The following is an 11,362-nucleotide window of genomic DNA, read 5'->3' as shown; positions in this document are numbered from 1 at the left end:
TCGTTACCACCAGACTCCATCCGGACTTGGAAGCAGTTGGAAGAACAGTTCCATATGCAGTATCACTCAGAGGCTTCCGAGTCTGGCCTTGCCGATCTAGCACAACTACGTCAGAAGCGTGGAGAAACTGTGACAGAATACATTCAGCGCTTCAGGAATCTTAGGAACCGATGTTATTCGGTTCGTATAACTGAAAAGGAAGCAGTCGAGTTGGTAGTAGCGGGCCTTGCAGCACCGCTCAAGGACATGGCCTCCCAAGCAGACTACCCCTCACTAGCGCATATGGTTCAGAAACTGTCGGCATATGAACAGCGCCACCCGGACCTGTACCAGGACAAATTCAAGCGTGCAGTAGTCCTGGTCGAGGCAGAGGAAGACGAAGTTTCTGCGGGAGATCAAGAGGTAGCAGTGGCTGAATGGACTCGGGGAGGAACCCTCGTGTCCTGCAAATGGGTAAAGCCACCAGGCCCGCCCAGGGGGTTTGATTTTGACGTGACCAAGACTGAACAAATCTTCGACCTCCTACTCAAGGAAAAGCAGTTGAAGATACCCGAAGGTCTCAAATTCCCCACGGTGCAAGAGCTGAACGGAAAGCCATACTGCAAATGGCATAACTCGCTCTCCCATGCCACCAATGACTGCAGGGTGTGGCGTCAGCACATCCAAGCGGCGATAGAAAAAGGGCGTCTAATTTTCAACCAGTACGCCATGATGGTCGACACCCAACCCTTCCCCGCCGTTAACATGGTGGAATGCACTTATCCTAAAGGTTGCCAGCCAGGGTCCTCGTTCAGCATCAACATGGTAGGATCTGGGCACCACTCTAGCAAAGATGGAGACGAGGGCAGCTGCTCTCGTAGCAAGGACACAGAGGAGGCCGCTCCACGCGATCGGCTCCGTCATGATGGCAAGCGCTACGTCACAGAGGGAGAAGTGAAGAACATGAGATATCAGCGACCCCTCTCTGATCACCTCCTCAACAAGTATGTGAGTCAGTATGACCAACGCCGACGATCAAGCAATGATGATGAAAGAGATCGTCTGGCTAGAGAAGCCAGAAGACATCGTCGGCACGATCGCGATGAGGAGGAACACGAGCGGGGAACCGTCGGCTTGTGTGGGAGCCGGACCATCTTGTTGCTGCCAGGAGATAGAGTCAGGTGGTCACAAACAATCACCATAATACGGTTACAAGAAATGTTTAAGTGATGGTACCTGGTCTGCAGGAACGTCATACTCGGCGTCAAGTTCTCTCAGCAGCGGTCCTAGAGCCCTCCTGAAGACGTGGGTCTTCCACATGGACCACCAAGTTTCAAACCCATCGGTAGTGAAGGAGAAACGGAGGTCGCGGGGAATTGGAATGGCCAAAGTGTCAAAGAAGGTATAACACCTTTGGGCCGTAAGGATGTCAGGCAGTTCAGCTCTACTTGCTGTCAGGTGATGTAAGAAGAAATGTGGAGGCACCTGTCCGAGACCAAGTTGTCGGGCTGCCACTACCGGTTGATAACACTCATAACCGGGCTTGATGATCCGGTTCGAGGTACTCATGCCAACGGGGAGGAAGCAAGGACGAATCATGATGGAGTACAGATGCTGGGTGCTGGCGTCATCGGCAAAGTCATCCAATCGGAAAGAGACTGGGTTTTCAAAATTTGCCGATTCAGTATAAGGGTGGAACAGGGGGTTGTCCAGACCTTGGAAGAAAATCTTAAACCACCCTGCCGCTTCCTTGGGGATCAGCCTGCTGCCTGGGAGACCATACAGGGCCTGGCCATAGCTGGTGCATCGAATTTCCTTTCCATTAACATCGGGAAAGGTGCAGGTGGTCAGCGGTGGGAAGTCTGGGATTTGGTGCTGGAAGTATAGTTGGGCCCACAGCTGGATAAACCACCAGGGGCCGCCAGTTTTAACTGTCTTTTGAGAGAACAGTTTGACAGACATCAGTTGAAGGGATCTATAGACCTCTCCAAGAAGCAGTTTACCCAGGCCGAGTTGGGTGCCTTTAGCAAGTTCATAGGCCAGGGAGAGGTAATTCTTGGTAGGGGCGAGTGATGGGCCACAGAATATGAAGTGCTCCAGCCAGAAGTTCAGGAAGGCTGTGTGTTCCCTCTCTGTCACGGGGCCATTGTTTTTCATATAACGATTGAGGTAGGCGCCCCAGCTGGTACACTCTTTTTTAGAGGAAAGAGTGAAAGGGACTTTTGGCAGTTTGAATGCAGAAGGGCTGGGGGATGCAATGTCTAGGCCGGTGATCATGGCCACATCCAGCAGAGTCGGTGTCATAGGGCCATGGCCAAACATGAAGCAGTTCAGTGCATCAGACCAGAAGTAGCCGATGGTTTTCAGGATGTTCTCATTCTTCTCAAGGGGAGACAATGATAATGACAAGGCATCGGCTATCCCTATGGTTTCCCAAGTGGCATAGTAGGTTTTGGATACTCTATTGTACCATGCCACCCAACCCTCAGGAGGATTAGGCTAGGCTCGCAAGCAGTCGGCCCAGGAAGTCAGATCTAGGTTCTGACTCACGAAGGGGATTCTGTTAGCTTCGCATGAAATAAACAGGGCGGGACTCTCGGAAGAACGAGGACCGAGGCACATCGAATTTGCGAGAGAAGGATGTGGCAGAAGAATGTCTGAAACCTAAATTAATAGCGGAACGAAGCATTAATCCAGGTGTTTGCCATTAATCCTATGTCAAATCGAATGGCGAGAGGAGATTGAGGATTACCTACAACCCGAAGCCGTGGCGTCGGTGTTGGATGGTTCCGCCATGGGATGCGTTGAAGGAATTAGAGGCGACGCGGCTGAGATCTATGGTGTAGTCGATCTTGAGTTGGAACTGCTCAGGCGGCGATTTGGGGATCTGAGTTTGCTTTTTCAGATGGAGGTCGCAGGTTACCGTTTGGAAGGGCGGCTAGATCGACTTTACTCGTGTTTTTTATGGTAGAGACCAGTGCGATGCCATCGGCTCTTTTGGGGGATTTTGTGACTTTGACTGTCGGCAAAAAAGTTGACTGGAAATACTTCTTCATTAACAAAGGAGGGTTTTTACAATAAAGAGCCGATTGCTCAAGGAAAGAGGAACAAAAGAAGAGCCGATTGCTCGCGTACTACTAGTCCTATGTCACTGATCCTCGCTGCCCTCGTCGTCGGCGTCATAACTGCCACCGACGCTACTTCCGGAGTACTCCTCATCACTGCTGCCCCAGCCTTCGCCGGGAGCTTCCTCCTCTTCGTCGTCATCGTCGTCTTCGCTATCTGCCCAAGCACGGAGGCGCTTCGCCGGCGGGTACCCAGCGGAGGAGGAGGAATCATCTTCCTCCTCTTCTTCCTCTACCTCCTCATCTTCCTCTTCCTTATCGGAGGAAATGAGGTTTCTCCATGAGGGAAGGTCCTCCTCGCTTTCGCTCTCCAGTTCCCCGTCAACGAGTAGGTGGAGGTCGCCCTCCTCATCAGTCAGGGGCATGTCGCCATCTGACGAAAAGTCGAAATCCCACTCGGGCTCCGACATTGGCTCGCTTGGGGAAGAGGATTGGAAAGAGAGGCCGGAGGAGACGGAGGAAGAAGAAGACATTGCTACAGGGAAAGAGGGTTTTTTGGCACCGATAGCTAGAACAGAAGAAGGGGATGAAAGAGGCTAGTCAAATCGGCACAGTTTAATGAGGAAGAGCCTAATGGGGATTTAAAGCCATTGCAGTTTCCAAGGAGGGGGTGCTAAAGCTATCAAGTTTTGCAAGAAGTTACGGAGGCAAGACATCATGAGGAAGGATACTGCAACGGTTCTGTCACGACATGACCCGATGAAGAAAAGGCGCAATGATTTTGGAAATGTCATTTCCAAAACCAGGGGGGCATGTGTTAGCACCAGAATTTGACCGAGTCAGAGGTGGGCCGCGATCAAGATGGATTTGAAGAATATACATGGAAGAAATATGTGAATCGGCCTTATATGCAAAATGGGCTAGTTGCCCATATATCTGTAATTTAGTAGATCGTATCTTAGATAGAGTTTTACTTATGCACGGTTAGGTGCACGTCTAAATTAGAAAGTCCCCTGGACTATAAATATGTATCTAGGGTTTATGGAATAAACAACAACCAACGTTCAACCAACAAATCAATCTCGGCGCATCGCCAACTCCTTCGTCTCGAGGGTTTTTACCGGTAAGCAACATGCTGCCTAGATCGCATCTTGCGATCTAGGCAGCACAAGCTTAATGTTGTTCATGCGTTGCTCGTACTGAAGCCTTTTTGATGGCGAGGAACGTAGTTATCGTAGATGTGTTAGGGTTAGCATTGTTCCTCGTTTAAACATGCTGTCGTAGTGCAACCCTAGCATATCTAGCCGCCCTTACACCTATCTTAGGTGTAGGGGCGGCACCCCGCTTGATCATTATTTAGTAGGATCTAATCCGTTACGGTTGCTCCTTGTTCTACAAGGATTAGTTTAATATCTGCAATAGTTAGGCCTTACAAAGGGGGGAGGATCCGGCACACGTAGGGTGTCGTGTCGCTAGTCCTAAACAGGATGTTCCGGGGATCAACTTCGTGTTGGTTTTTAGGCCTTGTTTAGGATCGGCTTACGATCACCGTGCGTGGCCGCGAGGCTCAACCTGGAGTAGGATGATCCGATTATGCGGTGAAAACCCTAAATCGTCGTAGATCTCATTAGCTTTATCTTGATCAGCAGGACCACCATATATTCGTGCACCCCGCACGAATCATGGGTGGATCGGCTCCTTGAGCCGATTCACGGATAACCTGAGAGCCGATCGAGGCTCGTATTTAATGTTTACGTGTATGCCCTGCAGAAACTAAGCGAGGCATCTCCATCACCTTCCCGACCGGGTATAGGTCGGTGGCACGCCCTTGCATCAGCATCGGACGTGTGACCAGAAGGCTTTGCGGGCCGTCGCTCGGAGGGACCTTGGCCAGCCGCAGCCCTAGGTTGTTCCCGGCTCTACCGTGTTGACCGTCGCTGCCCGCCGGTGGGTTTTGGCAGTCAACACATTCTGGCACGCCACCCATCTTCCCCTAACAAAGCAAGAACTGGTAGTCACCCATGCAGCAAGATCTGGTGATAACCTATACCTGGTCAGGAAGGTGATGGAGATGCCTCGCTTAGTTTCCTGCAGAGCATACACGTAAACATTAAATACGAGCCTCGATCGGCTCTCAGGTTATCCTGTGAATCGGCTCAAGGAGCCGATCCACCCATGATTCGTGCGGGGTGCACGAATATATGGTGGTCCTGCTTGATCAAGATAAAGCTAATGAGATCTACGACGATTTAGGGTTTTCACCGCATAATCGGATCATCCTACTCCAGGTTGGGCCTCGCGGCCACGCACGGTGATCGTAGGTCCGATCCTAAACAAGGCCTAAAAACCAACACGAAGTTGATCCTCGGAACATCCTGCTTAGGACTAGCGAACGACACCTCTACGTGCCGCTGGATCCTCCCCCTTTGTAAGGCCTAACTATTGCAGATATTAAACTAATCCTTGTAGAACAAGGAGCAACCGTAACGGATCAGATCTACTAAATAATGATCAAGGTAGCCGCCCCTACACCTAAGATAGGTGTAAGGGCGGCTAGATATGCTAGGGTTGCACTACGACAACATGTTTAAACGAGGAACAATGCTAACCCTAACACATCTATGATAACTACGTTGCTCGCCATCAAAAAGGCTTCAGTACGAGCAACGCATGAACAACATTAAGCTTGTGCTGCCTAGATCGCAAGATGCGATCTAGGCAGCATGTTGCTTACCGGTAAAAACCCTCGAGACGAAATTTGATCACATCTTCTGATTTCACCTTTTTCATAGGGACGGCTTCCACCCACTTGGTGAAGTAATCTGTGATAACCAAAATCCATTCATGTTTTTTACTCGACGCCGGATGGATTTTGCCGATCATATCCATGCCCCACCTCGAAACGGCCAAGGCTTGATGATAGGGTTCATCGCTGATGCTGGTACCATCTGAATCTTCCCGAACATCTGGCAAGCTTGGCACCCCTTGTAATAATTGAAGCAATCCTCAAGCATGGTGGGCCAATAAAACCCTGATCGCCTGATTAACCACTTCATCTTATGAGCCGATCGATGAGTTCCACAGCGCCTTCATGCACCTCATGTAAGAGCCGATTAGACTCGGCTTGGCCCCGTGCACTTGAGTAGTAACCCTTCCAACGTCCTGTAGAACATATCGTCTCCTATGAGGACATACTTCATGGCTTTGTACCTTATCCGTTTAGGTGCCCCCCGAGCCGAATCTTTTAAATAATTGAAGATTTCGGCTCTCCAATCATCCTGTTCCAGGAATTGTACCTGAACTTCCGACCCGTCAGGTATATCTATATAGCCTGATGCCATTTGTGCGAGATTGTTGGCATCGGTATTTTGGGATCTTGGGACCCAATTAAAGTTGATGTACCGAAACCGTGTCATCAACTCACGGCATTCCACCCAGTATGGGAAAAGCGATTCACTTTCGCACTTATATTCATCCGTGAGCTGGTTAATCACCAACTTGGAGTCTCCAAAAAGCTCTACCGCTTCTGCTCCGGCTTCCAGTAACAACTCCATTCCTTTACGTATTGCCTGATATTCTGCTACATTGTTGGTGCAAGGGGTAGATAATCTGATGGAGAAGGAGTATTCTGCCCCCCGAGGCGACACGAGCAGAATGCCGATGCCACAACCCTCGTCACAAGCCGATCCATCGAAGAACATAGCCCATGCACGTATAGATAGTGCTGCTATATTGGTACTGATCTGCTCAGCGATAAGATCGGCTAACGCTTGCCCTTTGATCGCTTTCGCAGCCGATACTGGGATCGACTCGACAACGCAAACATCCACTTACCCAGTCGGCCTTTTAAAACAGGGGCCGACAGCATGTGCTTGACAACGTCTGACTTGCATATGATGAAGATCTCTGCCATCAAAAGGATGTGATGAAGCTTGGTGCAGGTAAAGAACAGGCAGAGGCACAGTTTCTCAACCTCCGGATACCATGTTTCTGCGTCCAACATCCTTCTGCTGTGGTAAAAAACGACCTTTTCAACGCCCTCGTAGAGTTGCACTACCACCGAAGCGATGGACGTGTCAGCTACTGACAGGTAGATATAGAACGGCCTGTCTTGCCGGGGCGGAACTAGCACAGGCGGCGTCGTCAGATATCGTTTAATTTCATCAAACGCCTGCTGCTGTTCTGCCCCCCAGTGGAATTCGTCATCAGACTTAGTCTTCACCAATGCCATGAATGGCTCGATTCGTCCTGACAGGTTAGAGATGAATCGTCGAACGAAATTGATCTTGCCGATGAGACGTTGGAGCTCCTTCTTCGTGGTGGGCGGTTGCATGGTGCGCACCGCCTCTTGACTCTTCAGGCCGATCTCAACTCCCCGTTCATGAACCAGAAATCCTAGGAACTGACCAGCCGTCACACCGAAAGCACACTTCTTCGGGTTCATTCTCAGTCCGAACTTCCGAGTCCGGTCGAGGACGCACCGTAAAGCATCCAAGTGTCCCTCCGTGGAGACAGATTTGACTACCACGTCGTCGATGTAGATTTCCACCAATTTACCGATCAGATCATGAAATATATAATTCATGGCTCGTTGGTACGTTGCACCAGCATTCTTCAGCCCAAAGGTCATGACCACATATTCAAACAAGCCTACTGCTCCTGGTACTCTGAATGCGGTCTTGTGTATATCTTCCGGAGCCATGAAGATCTGGTTATAACCGGCGTTACCATCCATGAAGCTCAGCACCTTGTGGCCGGCAGCGGCATTTATCAATGTTTCTGCCACAGGCATCGGATACTCGTCCTTTGGAGTGGCTCTATTAAGATCTCGGAAATCGATGGCCACACGCCATCGGCCGTCCTTCTTCTCTACAGGAACGATACTGGAGATCCACTCAGCATACCTGCATGGCCTGATGAACCCGGCGGCCAACATTTTCTCGATCTCTTTCTTGACTTCTTCCAGAATTTCGGCCCTCATCTGACGTGCTCGTTGTTGGAACGGCCGAAATCCTTTCTTCAGGGGGAGCCGATGTTCGATGATGCTCCTGTCCAACCCAGGCATCTCCGTGTAATCCCATGCGAAGCAATCTGGGTATTCCTTCAACAGGGCTATCATCTGTCCCCTGAGCTGTGGATCTAACTTCTTGCTGATAAAAGTCGGTCGCGGCTTATCCCCGGGACCGATGTCGACTTCTTCCAGCTCATCAGCCGATGTAAACCCATACCCTAGCTTTCCGTCACCTGTGAGGTCGACGCCACATACTGGGAGAGCAGGTGATACGGATACTACGGGCCGATTGCTAGCATCGGCTTCTATCTTGATCATCACCAGGATGTTTTGGCGGTGTCGGGGCCGATCGCATGGAGCAGCCTCCATCCTCATCTCGGCTATGAGAGCAGCTGCCCTCGTCTATACCCTCGTCGTGGTGGTGCCCCGGTTCCACCATGTTGATGTTGAACGAGTTTCTTGGCCGGCACCTCCCAGGGTAAGCGTCTTCAACCGTGTCAGCGGTGCATGACGGTGGATTAGGCACTTCTGGTGCCGTCAATGCGAACGACGACGGTGGACGGGGCTGAAGTGGCACTTCTCCTTGGTAGGTCCCGAGAGCTGGTCCTAATAGAAAGTGCTGATGCTTCATGACCTCCTGGATCATCCGAAAAGCAACATGCTCCAAAGTATTCACCAGGCTCTCAGAATGGCGATGCAGCGAGTGAGTCACCATGCAGCTAATCTCCTGGCGCAGGGACCTGGTACGTTCTTCTGACGGGACGGACAGGTCCACTCCATCGAGCGCGCCTTCAGGTGAGAACCCTTTCCATCTGACGCCATGGGAACGGGTTCTGTGAAAAGAGCCGATGAGGTCGGCTTCGAGGATGACTTTGATCTCGTCATACTTCTTCTTGAGCTCGTCCGTCAGATCCTCGTACGTGACTGGCGTGCCGTCCGCCATCTCAGATGTAGATGGCGATGTGGTTGATGTTGAAGCTTGTCCCACCGGGCGTGCCAGAATGTGTTGACTGCCAAAACCCACCGGCGGGCAGCGACGGTCAACACGGTAGAGCCGGGAACAACCTAGGGCTGCGGCTGGCCGAGGTCCCTCCGAGCGACGGCCCGCAAAGCCTTCTGGTCACACGTCCGATGCTGATGCAAGGGCGTGCCACCTGACCTATACCCGGTCGGGAAGGTGATGGAGATGCCTCGCTTAGTTTCCTGCATGGCATACACGTAAACATTAAATACGAGCCTCGATCGGCTCTCGGGTTATCTCCGTGAATCGGCTCAAGGAGCCGATCCACCCATGATTCGTACGGGGTGCACGAATATATGGTGGTCCTGCTTGATCAAGATAAAGCTAATGAGATCTATGACGATTTAGGGTTTTCACCGCATAATCGGATCATCCTACTCACGGTTGGGCCTCGCGGCCACGCACGGTGATCGTAAGCCGATCCTAAACAAGGCCTAAAAACCAACACGAAGTTGATCCCCGGAACATCCTCGTTTAGGACTAGCGAACGACACCCTACGTGCCGCTGGATCCTCCCCCCTTTGTAAGGCCTAACTATTGCAGATATTAAACTAATCCTTGTAGAACAAGGAGCAACCGTAACGGATCAGATCTACTAAATAATGATCAAGCGGGGTGCCGCCCCTACACCTAAGATAGGTGTAAGGGCGGCTAGATATGCTAGGGTTGCACTACGACAGCATGTTTAAACGAGGAACAATGCTAACCCTAACACATCTATGATAACTACGTTGCTCGCCATCAAAAAGGCTTCGATGACGAGCAACGCATGAACAACATGAAGCTTAGTGCTTGCCTAGATCGCAAGATGCGATCTAGGCAAGCATGTTGCTTACCGGTAGAAACCCTCGAGACGAAGGAGTTGGCGATGCGCCGAGATTGATTTGTTGGTTGAACGTTGGTTGTTGTTTATTCCATAAACCCTAGATACATATTTATAGTCCAGGGGACTTTCTAACTTAGACGTGCACCTAAACGTGCACGGGTAAAACTCTATCCAAGATACGATCTACTATATTACAGATATATGGGCAATCTAGCCCAACTTTGCATATAAGGCCGATCCACGTATTTCTTCCGTATATAATCTTCAAGCCCATCTTGATCGTGGCCCACCTCTAACTTGGTCAAATTTCGGTGATAACAGATAGTTACAGTATATGAATTTCTGAATTTGTCAAGTGATAGTTACAGTATATGAATTTCTGAGTATATTTTTAAAATGAACACTTACAGTAGCTTTTGCACTTACAATAGCTTGTGCACTTACAGAAGGTATAGCTAGCAATGTCATCTTCTGCAGACCCCAACGAAGACGTTGACGGGTCTTCTCAGCGGAAGTTGGATGAGCACTACAGGCTCATGGTCTCGGATCAGCTGGAGGACCTTCCAGGCAGCGATGACGAGTCCTCAGAGGAGGGGGATGATGAGATGGACAACGATGGTGAGGATGAGAGGGGGGCTGCCGACGACACCACCGACAGTGGCATTGCCGGGGGTAGCTCGGATACTACTACCGAGGCCAAGAGGAAACGGAAGCAGCGGCGCCCAAACAGGGTCGGCACCACTCGTGACATAATCACCGCGGTGGACGCCAAGACCGGGATTCCCTACCGAGCCCAAGCACGTGGCGAAGGGGTACGGCCTCCAACCGGGAGCAATCCTTCGGGACGTCGTCGACGTCAACGAGACGAAACTCCGAACCAAGAAGAAGCAGCATGCGCAGGCCCAACTCCTTGCGCGGCCGCACGCACGGTATGAGTTCCCTGTGGAATACAGGAACGAGGATACCAAGGATAACATCGTGAACAGTACGAGCCCTCTCTAAGTTCTCCAAGAACCTCGGCGGTTATAAAACCATGCTGAGGGGGATGCTTGGTGACAATGAGACTTGGGAAGAGATCCAGCGCCACTTCCCGCGGATGACGCCTGGAGCAGTATAATAAATTCTTGGAAAACGAGGAGCTCGAGTACACCAAAAGACAATCGACCTGGGGAAGGAGCTGGCGGATAAGAACATCGGTCACCACAATCTCGGTTGCCGTGGCTTCGAAGGCAAGCAGCCGGTATGGGACAAGGAGGACCAGGCCTACATAAATGCCGGCCTCGAGCCCCTTTTGCCAAGTACAAAGACCCACTCTTCGGGGCATATCTCGGGTCCCGATACCATCGAGAATTGGCTGGGAAACGTGTCACGAAACCTGATGTGGTGGTGGGAGTTGAGTTGGTCGCCGACGCGAAGGTGATGGCACTAGAGAAAGCAGTGGTAAGCAATTTACCAGCTTA

This window comes from Lolium rigidum, chromosome 1 (assembly GCF_022539505.1).
Source record: "Lolium rigidum isolate FL_2022 chromosome 1, APGP_CSIRO_Lrig_0.1, whole genome shotgun sequence".
NCBI lineage: Eukaryota > Viridiplantae > Streptophyta > Magnoliopsida > Poales > Poaceae > Lolium > Lolium rigidum.
Note: the sequence above shows the minus strand (reverse complement) of the source record.